This window comes from Cupressus sempervirens, chromosome 2 (assembly GCF_028749045.1).
Source record: "Cupressus sempervirens isolate cs-2001-9-10 chromosome 2, ASM2874904v1, whole genome shotgun sequence".
In the NCBI taxonomy this organism is placed as follows: Eukaryota; Viridiplantae; Streptophyta; class Pinopsida; order Cupressales; family Cupressaceae; genus Cupressus; species Cupressus sempervirens.
The window spans coordinates 241,726,855-241,738,047 of NC_143119.1; positions in this window are offsets into that span (position 1 = coordinate 241,726,855).

Sequence of the window (11,193 nt, forward strand, 5' to 3'; positions counted from 1 at the left end):
ATATGAAGATAATTAACTTCCACGTAATTTCCGACTTTTGGCACAAACCGTTGTGCTTTGTACTTTCTACTCTTTCTTAAAAGATTAATAAGTTAAAGAAAATATTAATATATAGGAAGATTTTATTGTTATTTGGAGCAAAATATTATTAAAATTTGTATGCATTGTGATGACTTAGGAGTGCCATGAAAAGTTGATGTAAGAATATTAAACACAATTAAATTAAAAAGTTCTTGCATATGTATATACATTGATTTATAACTAGCACTTGCACCCGATGGAGCAAGGGGTACACCGATAGTCGAAAAAGTTACAAGTCTATAAGACGATTGCACACATATATTTGTTTTTGATAGACATTTAATTAATATAAAAGGAAACTTAACATTCAAATAAATGAATTAAACGTTGCTAATTTGAAATAGTTAAATTTAATTGTTCTTCAATTCATAATATTCATCATAAAACTTTAAAAGAAATGTATAAGAGGGGAAAAATATAAAGATGCTTTAATTGCAATAACAAATGGATTTCAAGAAGTAGAAGTTTGAATTGGTAGTACAAATGCTTTTCAAAAAAACACAATCTGCAACACAGGGGGCATTTTCTCACCATACCTGTACCACAACAACTTTGCTCATTAGGGAAAGAGGATATTGATATGCATAAATATAACCAATAAAAAAAGTGATGAGTAATCTTCCTTTTCCTTGATAATTGTATATGGGTTGTTTTTCATTCTTAAATATGAATCAAAGGAGATTGGTTGTCCTCTATGAAGGTTTTCTATTGATTTAACTCTTGAACCAATATCAATTGTTGTTTTTTTGAAGTGCGGATCCTTGGGATTTTTGTATGGTGAGTGTCAATGACATGGATAGTAGCATTTTTCTAAGATTACCTAGGGATATATGTAATGTCCCCATTTCCAAGATCAATTTTTATAATAATAATAATAATAAAGTTTAAGATAAGATAAATAAATTAATAAATATAATTTATAATTACGATTGTGTTTGATAAAGTAAAATAAACAAATATTAAATATGTATATCATTTATTGTTATCCGATATCAAATGAATATAATATTATATCAATGGATAAAACATTAAATAAATAATAACAATAATTAAATATATAATAATCATAATAATATTATTAAAAATAATTGTCAAAGACTAAATTTAATAAAGTAATATTAAACAACAATGAATAAATATTATCACATAAATCATTATCGTATATGCTTGATATAATCATATATTATATCAATTTATATATTGACAATTTATGAAAATAATAATATCAATAAATAAATAGTAATATTAATTATTCAATGATAGACAATATTGAATGTTAGTTCCATTAGTAATACTGAATGATGATTATTATAATAGCAAGTAAGAAAACCCAATGGACTTACGTGATGGAGAGGTGTAGTTAAACTATATCCCTTGAATGTAACCTTTGCCATTGAACACGATACATAAGGGAGATATACCGGAGAGGGAAGAAAGGAGGCGGTCAGAGGATAGAGGTATACATAGGAGACTAGATTCCACCTCAACGACAACCTTATGATAATGGAAGAACCAAATGGAATACAAGCACAATTATGAGCGTTTGCAATCTTATACATATGGGTCGTTTGGTTGCTGAAATAAGAATAGAAAATTTGGAAATACGTTTTCTATTTTCTGTTTGGTTTGTCGTTTCGAATAGGAAATAGGAATATGTATTCTCATTTTGCCTTATAAATGAACTTATACCCATTCCAAAAAATAGCTGTTATTGGAATAGCCATTCCTATTCCCAATACTAGATGCCTATTCTCCATTCCTATGCTCGCAACCAAACGGGCACATAACCAATCATTTACGACGAAGTTAACCTTGAGAATACAGACAGGTCTGTAGAAGAAGAGCCAATGGAGGAATACGGAGGCTCTTTGTTAAGTATTGTTAGTTGGACAGCTGTTATTTCTGACCCGGAAATAGCAGCACTATTTATGGGTAGCTTGGACAGCTGTTCGTCCTTATCTATGAATAGCGGTTGTATTTATGGGTGGTTTGGACAGCTGTTTGTCCACTTGCCAAAAATTAGTAAATGGTTATTATTTACTAATTTTAGTGATTCCTTTTGGACACCTTGCAACCAATTCTATTATTGGCTATTGAGTTGTCTTAATCTCAGCCGTTGGTTAGATTTAATCTCGGTCGTTGGTTTACCAACAGGAGTAGTATAGAAAGGGGTCATTGGGTCATTTGGACAGTAAGCTTTGCAGGGTTAGCAAGGAAGCTTTTGGAGAAGCAGTTTGCAGTGTTAGCAAACAGTCTTGCAGTGCTAGCAAGGAAGCTTTGGAGAAGCAGTTTGCAGTGTTAGCAAACAGTCTTGCAGGAAGCTTTGGATGTGAAGAAGCTTTTGTGAAGCAGTTTGCAGTGTTAGCAAACAGTCTTGCAGTGTTAGCAAGGGCACAAGGAAGAAGCGTTTTGGAGAAGGAGTTTGCAGTGTTAGCAAACAGTCTTGCAGTGTTAGCAAGGGCGCAGTGTTAGCGCAGGGATAGCAGTGAGAAATATCAGCGGGAGAAATTAGGAGGTTGTCGGAGTTCTGCCAGTGTGAGGCAAGGAATTTTGTATCTCTTGATTTGCTGAAGTTTAATATAATTTCTCATCTGTAGAACTGGTTTTCCCTTAGGGGTTTTTCCAGGGACAATTTGTCCGAAAATATTGTGTTGATTCTGTTGCGCATTTCTTTCCGTATTTTAAGTGAAGTTGCAGTTGTGTTATTTTTCGATATTAGCTGGGAATTTATTTTTAGCAGTTTAATAATCATTTGTGATAGGAGATTAATAATCAGTGACTGCAATAGTTTGATTTTTCACACTCTTCACCGAAGATTGAGAGAACAGCGATATTAATTATTTTTGGGGATAAGGAAGACAACGATAGGGGAGATGATAGTGATAGTAGAACATAACTCAGGTTAACATAGAAGGTGCATCTAATTAAAGAGATGTCTGATCATATTCAATACTTAGATACATCTCATGATATAACCGATGGTAAAGGAGCAAATGAGACTCGCATGATTCAGTTTTAGAGATTAGAAGCAATATTACAAGGAACTTACCCACATTTGACATCTATATCTAACATTATACAATAGCAGCCACAGAAACCACACTGATCTTTTTGTAGTCAGTGAATGATGGAAGATAAATGAGAAAGACTAAACGGATGATGAGGTGGGTTGACTCAGTCATGGGGAAGAGAGAAAAGCCGAACAATAATAGGTTTTCAGACATCAGATAAGAGGAGATTGGAGCAAGATGTTGAACCAAGATGAAATATCCCCGACAGGATGATTGACTCTTAAAGCACTAAATTTCTTAAACTTCAGAGGTTTGACATTTCATCAAACAATTAGCAAGCAAGATGAGATTTGTCATGCAGAGAGTAATATCTCTAATAATTCACCAATTGTAACAAAGCAGTAGGTAATAATGCCAATGTTGTTCAGGAGAGAATCTTGATTCCAATTCACAGCATTCTCCTAACCAGTGCACAAGTTCACAACAGGCAATGTGGGCCTTAGAAAACAAAAAGTGGGTCTCAAATATAGAAAGTAGGCTCCCTGCAATAAATTGTATGTCTGCTACAGTGACATAGTCCTCCAGAAAGTAATCGCAGGCCTCCAAAAGAATGAACGCAAGCTTCCAGCAAAGACATAAACCTGCACTTGGATCACAGGTCCAATTTCCCAAGACGTTGCGCCTGCAAACACTACGCAGTCTTTACAAACTTATTGTTCTCCTCAAATAATGATAGTCCCTCCAGCACAGTTATGTAAACTCTCAACAAGGCTTTTGAAATTGCCGACGTTTTCGTCCCAAACGATCTCTAAACAAAGCTATGCCCTTGTCAACACTGTGCACTTTTCTGTCATATCCAGTTAGCTCTTCAAGAATTTGTTTCTGTACATTTGTGAGGCCTGTTGGGTCTGCAGCGGTGGTGCGGACATTGAATACAAAGGAAGCAGCTTCAAAATTAGAATAAACGTGATTGTAAACAGCCTTTGCAACTGTAGTCTTCCCAATACCTCCAATACCCCAGATTCCAATTTTGATCACATCATGCAATGAATTTAAATTCAATTTCTGAATGAAAACATTCTTGACATTATCCAATCCCACTGGATACTTGGCAACTTCTAATGGCACTCTGTCTAATGTCTTAATTAGGTCATTTACCATAGTCTTTACCAGCCGAGCTTCATAGCCTTGGACCATCCTGAGCGAGAACAGATCTGTAGTAGGGCCTTCTTCCAGCCATCAATTTCTTCTCTTGGGTATCGATCTGAACGGCCATGATGCCTGAGAAATGATTCTTTATACGGACTGGACTTGTTTTCAGGGTATCTAACATGAGTTGGATCCACATAATAAAACAGAGGAATAATCAAACCAGGGGTTCTCATCATTGCAGCCGCCTCCTTCAGACACCATGCTGAGTTTGCATAACCTTCAGAAAATATAGGAATCCGTATCGCACTGTACTCTATTGCTCTTTCCAAGCTCAGTCCAATTATTTCCCCCGATCTGCCCTTCTACAATGATTCTTTAAATGTAAATCCAAACCTTCCGTTGCTATGTCACAACTGATGTAGATTGAGCCGTCTAGGTACAGGGAAAACTATGAGGCCTTTCTCATGCAAATTCAACCAGATATGGGAAAATGTGCTTCCAACTTCCCTTTGAATCTCTCCAGTTCTGCAATTAGTTAATCCCTTCCTAACTAAACCTCCAATGATCAATGAATCGCAAGATTTGGCCTTAGGCCACAGATTTTGTCCCTGATGAAATGACTGAATGTCACCTCCAATCTGCAATAATTCAGATGATATTTCACACCCTCAAAATTGCGTACCGATTGAGAGTTATCGTTCTCAATGGCCAACTGTGACAATTGTAGAAAACCCTAGGTTCCACAATGCACCTGTGATTGAATCACAATCTGAAAATCAAAGAGAGATAATCAACTGCTTGATTTGAATGGAGCCCCGGGGTGCCTATTTATTCTTTTCCCTCCACCTTCTCCAGAGACTTCTAGAACCTTTTTGATCTTATCCCTCAAGTGACTTTATTAAATACTCCAAGTCACTTTATTAAATATAAAGTTACTTATTTAATAATTATTTATTTAATTAAAATAACTAATTAGTCATCCTTGGACAACCATTAATTAAATTAATTAAATCGAACTGTCACCAGAAAATTGGGGACATGACACAAGACAAGGAAGATAATGAGTCAATACAATAGCATTCGACTTAGCACAAGCATAGAGGATAGGGGATTGGAAATTATATAATAGGAAGAAATGTAGATTACATATAATGAAGGGATGCGCTCAACACTACATAATCTAAATCAACGTGTTAGTTGCACAGGAAATATACAGAGGTTATATTGTAACACGATAATGAAACAATTAATATTGTTTGACACCCAAACATATGACAGAATCCATGCACCCAAGTTTACATTAAGAATATATAGAGACACAAAAAGATAAATTTATTTTTTGGAAGAATACGAGAAAACCAGTTAGCAAATATAATAATATACTTAGTGTCAAAAGAGGCATTGAGAAAATATTAAGAGAAGATGTGATCCAATGCAACTCTGAACCAAGTCATTGAGATATTGTAGCTAGAGCCAGCTTGGTATAAAGAATTAAGAAAGTCAAGGAGACATGTAACATTATTCAAATCATATCAAGTCTTCCTAAAGAAAACACCCCCTTTAGAATTAAGTCCTTATTAATGGATAGAGTTATGAATAAACAAAAATCATAATGTCTAACGATAGGGGACATTACAGTGGACATTTTTTAATGTTTTATCAATTGATATAATATTATATCCATTTGATTTCGAATAACAATAAATGATATATATATTTAATATTTGTTTATTTTACTTTATCAAACGCAATCGTAATTATAAATTATATTTATTGTTTTATTTATCTTATCTTAAACTTTATTATTATTATTATAAAAATTGATCTTGGAAATGGGGACATTATAATATATGTATTATATAGGTTAATGCTTTTGGTGATCTTTATTCCAAGGTGGGCCATTGGAATTCTCAAATCAAACAACCACATATAGAGGTAGTTCTAGAGGTTTACAACTAGGTGTGTAGACAATATCTACCACCTCCCCAATTGATCGATGGTGGTGACTCATTTGGTAACACAAGGGGGGGCATTGCTACTGCTTAGCACAATAATATTCATAGAATTTGATGTTTTTCCACAACTAACTAAAAAACTTTCAATAAATTATTTAAATCTCATAAAGGACAATGGGGAATAAGCATTTTAAAACAAATGAAACAAGGAAAAGAAAACCTAATCTCATGCCAATATGTTAGTAGAAAAGAAAATGCTTGTTTAAAAAACTATTTGATTAAAATTAATATTTTAAAATATACAGATATAAAAATAATAATTATAATCAATGCTAAACCATTTCTTAAAATTATGGTAGAGTTAAATGGACAATAATAGATATACTATATTGTTTTGGTGAATTCAACATTTAAACTAAATATTGAATTCCAACCATGTCATAAACAAATTTGTAAAATCCTTTTTAATCGAGTTTTTAACTATTTTGTATGATAATACCGAAATTAAAATTTATAATATTTATTTTTTAAAGATATAAAATTTATTTGAATTAAATTTCAAATTTGTACATGCTTATTTTTCCTTTAACCTATATATTTCTAATTACTAAACTATAATATATATTTAAAATTATAAATTATTTATTTATTTATTTTTAAATAGTTTATAATATACAAATTAAAATTTATTACAAATTGACAATTTTTTAATCTAGTAAGCTATCAAATCAATTTATACATGCAGATAGATGTTTACATATGCAATTGTCCGACATTTTAAGAATTAAGAAAGTAATTATATTAATATAATTTTGTTTTAAATTAAATTTAATCTTTTTAAATTCTCTATCTATGTTTCCTCATTGATAACATTTTGAATTATTACAATAATTATAATATCTAAAAAATAATTAGATGTGCACACATTGTTTGAAGATTGCATTTGGGCACATGTACTAAGGGTTGTGGCAAAGGATTTTCCTTTACACCTGGTAGTTGCATTCACATGAAAGTTTCTAAAGAATTCATGAAGCTTTATTTTCTCATAATAAACAATGGCTGGAGAATATCAATTCTCGGGGGGCAATTCTGGCAATTTCTCTTCAATGGTGGGGAAGGGGGCTTTTTATGCAGGGCCTTTTAACCCTTGTCAAAAGCCATGCATCCAAGATCAACTCTAATTGTAAGATGTCTAGCATCATCTTCTCCAAAGCAATCAAAGTTCTCCACCTCAATCTTCATCTTGTGAACATCCTCTTGCACAATCTCCAATCCAAGTGATTTCAGCCAACACTAGCAACTAGAGATCAAGTTTGCTTATTTCTTCTTCAGATTTGCTTTATTTAGAAGTGTCATTCTCTTTTTGTGATTCTTTGCAACTTTTTCAGCCTTTGGTATTTAGGACTCACGTGGAAGGAGCGACTAGTAGTTTATGCTTTAATAGCCACCATTGATTTCTAGCAGCTTTTTCAGTTGGTTAAGCAGCTGGTTATGCATTTGACAAATTTCTTATGTTGAGAGCGATAAGATTTGACCCAGAATCCTTCTCGTGCTGCCCCCAGTGGTTGCCCCAGTTGTTGCTTTGGTTGCTTGAAATTGAGTATTCTAGTTGATCTTTTCCATTCTACTCCATTACAGAGGAGGCATACATACATCAATCTGCTCGTCATTATAGATATGCAGAAATGTATAGAAGGCTCCACGCGCATACAACTACATGCATACAATAGAGATGGTGAATTCTCATATTTGATTCATATGTTCTCTAATGGTCTATGATCTATGATTTTTCTATTTCTTACATTCTTTCTCATCTGAATAACGAATCATACTATAATTATAGAGTATGTTTAAAAACATTAATCTAGAAACAAATTTACACAATTCTAAAAATTGCTATCATTATAAATATTGTAAACACATCAAATAACTGACGGCCCTGATTACATATTGCTAGGATTGCATAACAAGAATATCAAATGGAAGCAACCAAATCATTCCTCTTGGATGATAGAAAAGTTTAAAATACATGCTCATATGGTTTTTCAACAAATTCAAAGCACTATTGATCTTTGAAATCATTTTTTATAGTTGGAATATAATTTTTTGTCGATATGAATAGAATGAAGCAAATGTGGGTGGAGTAGTGTCATCAATTGATAGGAGAATCCTTTATTTGACTTTTCAAAGATCTTAATGACCACAATTCTTTTGTAATGGGGATCAATGATTAATAATATCATCAACTGATCTCACAAATGAAGTGAAACATAGACTGAAAACACAAGTTCTACTTTGTTAGCCTAGTATGAATAGACCCAATTCAAATCCTTGCCAAGCTTTTGTCTGTTAGATAAGATGACTTCAAACCTTTTCTCTATCACATAGGATGACTTCAAAGCTTTCACCAATTTCCTTATAATTTATTAAAATAATTGTCAACCTACCATTGCTTGCTCATTTCTCTATTACATAAATTATGAGTTTTATTTAATCCCTCCCCTATGAGTGTCAATTGGAGAGATGATCTAGTAGTTGCTGGAGTCTAATGATCATTATGTTATATTATAGTAGATCTCCTCCAATTATCAGTTATAAAAAGTTACAAAAAATGATAGCACATGTACCAATAGTTGATATTATTTTGCTTTCTTGGTTGTTGATTGGTCCATTTGTGTAAAAAGTACTACTTTTTTGGTGAGTGGCTATTGGGGGGTGAGCATAACATTCCTAACCAACATTTTAAAATGACACGTTTAAACCATGTCGCACTCTATTAGCCAGGACAACTATTAGGTTGTCTCCCCTATTTCTCAATCAAGAACACAAATTGTTTCAGTGTCTATTATAGAATAACAAAACTAAATATTTTTAGTCACATTTAGTTTAACATTATAAAGTTGATTGACAACAACACTTTTTAATTATCACTAGTTTTATAATTTAATATAGAAATAGAAAAACCATAAAAAAATTTAAAATGTTGTGATATTTTGAATTATTGTGGTGGAAGGTCCACAAAACATATAAGAAAATTGAATTAAAAATAATATTAAATAGAATATTGAGATTAATAAGATATCATAGATTTTTACACGTCATATACATTCCCCATTAATAAACTATAAGAATCAACACAAAAATAATTTATTTAATAAAGAACTTTTCTAAGTATAAAATACGTGTGATTATTCAAATAAAGAAGGCCTACAAGATATATAAAGACAACTTATGAAACTTAAAAACATACCAAGAGACCATAGGCAAATAGTTGGATCCCTATATTTCCAAGAGAGGATGCAGAAAGTTGCAGGTTGCCCAAATGTCCACAAAACATCTGTGTGGACATACTCATTACATAATTTATTGTATAAACTATTATTGTGGGTACAACAAGTTGCCATAATTTCTTGGATTCCAATAAAATAGCATCTCTCACATTCTTTGCCGATGACTGATTGGTATTACATAAAATCATTTCCAATCTTTGAATGTCATCTACAAGATGAGCATTAGTATTAATAGTAAAAAAAGTCTGTTGCACTTCACCCTCCATCTTATTTTCTTCTTGGGGGAGGAACCTTGAGTTTAGACCTATGTAAGGAAAAAGGACTTTGAATCGTATTTAACAAAGTAGACAAACCCATGACAATGGTGAAAGAAAATACCCTTTAACTCCCTTCTTCCCATTAACAACTATCCTTCCCTCATTACTAAATCTATGGTTACTTTCTCCTCAACATCACAAAACTCTGGTCAGAGCTTTCATTTGTGAGAAACAATGGCGCCCAATAAATTGTTCTTCTTGCAATTTCCTTGCCATTACTAACCATTGGTGTTATAGGACTGTATTTTAGAGACCTACAATAACCTCTCTCACTTTTTGGAGATATTATTCTATTTTGATTTTGCGATGCCATCTCGGGTGATGTTGAAGCTTGTAGTGTTGGCCAGTACAAAGTTGCCAACTACCAAATCTCCCTCACCGTTGGTCGTGGGATCAAACTATCTATTTCGTTAGCTCCAGGTGGATGGGTAAACCCTAGCCCCAAGTTTTTTCCATCATGTTGAGCACTTGAACTTTCTCGAGCATGTTGAACCAAAACGTCCCTAAGAGTCACTAAATGCCATAGGGTAGAAATCTTTGACGAGACATATCACGGAGCTTGTGTGAGGTACGGATGTGATTCCAGATGCTATAGGATCATGTTGTGAAGACCTACAATAATCTCTCTCTTTTTATAGATATTATTCTATTTTAATTTTGTAACACCATCTTGGGTGATGCTAAAACTTGTAGTGTTGGCCAATACAAAGTTGCCAACTGCCAAATCTCTCTCACCTTTCGTTGTGGGATCGAACTATCTATTTTGTTAGCTCCAGGTGGTTGGGTAAACTCTAGACCCAAGCTCCTCCCATCTCGTTGAGTTCTCAAACATTTTTAGGCATGCCGAACCGAATCATCCCTAAGAGCCACTAAATGCCATAGGGTAGCGATCTTTGATTGTCACAACTAGATATGTCATCTCATCCAATGATGGAGACTCACGATAGAAGGTAAATGGGTGATCATACACCTCATTTTGAACATGTTATTTTTTTATGGTAATAAGGTAATCCTTGTTTGTAAGGTCAAGGAACTTGAGGTCACCTATAAACCCAAGTTGCCTTAGTCCTAACGATTTTTCTTTTTGTTGTTTTTTTTGTTAATAAGTTGACTCAATAAGTATTTTGAGAGTCATTACACCTTATATAGGTCCTATGTGTTACCAAAAACTACTTGGTTAAGTTCTAGGAAGAGTTAGTGCAAAAATTGCATTTTGCAATAAAAGTTGCTAACAACTTTTTGGCAATTTTAGCAATTTTTTGGAAAACCTTGAAATTAACCTTGTAACCAATCAAACTAACTGGTAATTGGTTGGAATAGATGTCAAATGATGAAAATACCCTCCATGAATTTATAGGAGGCATAAGGTTTTGGTGATTATTAAGTT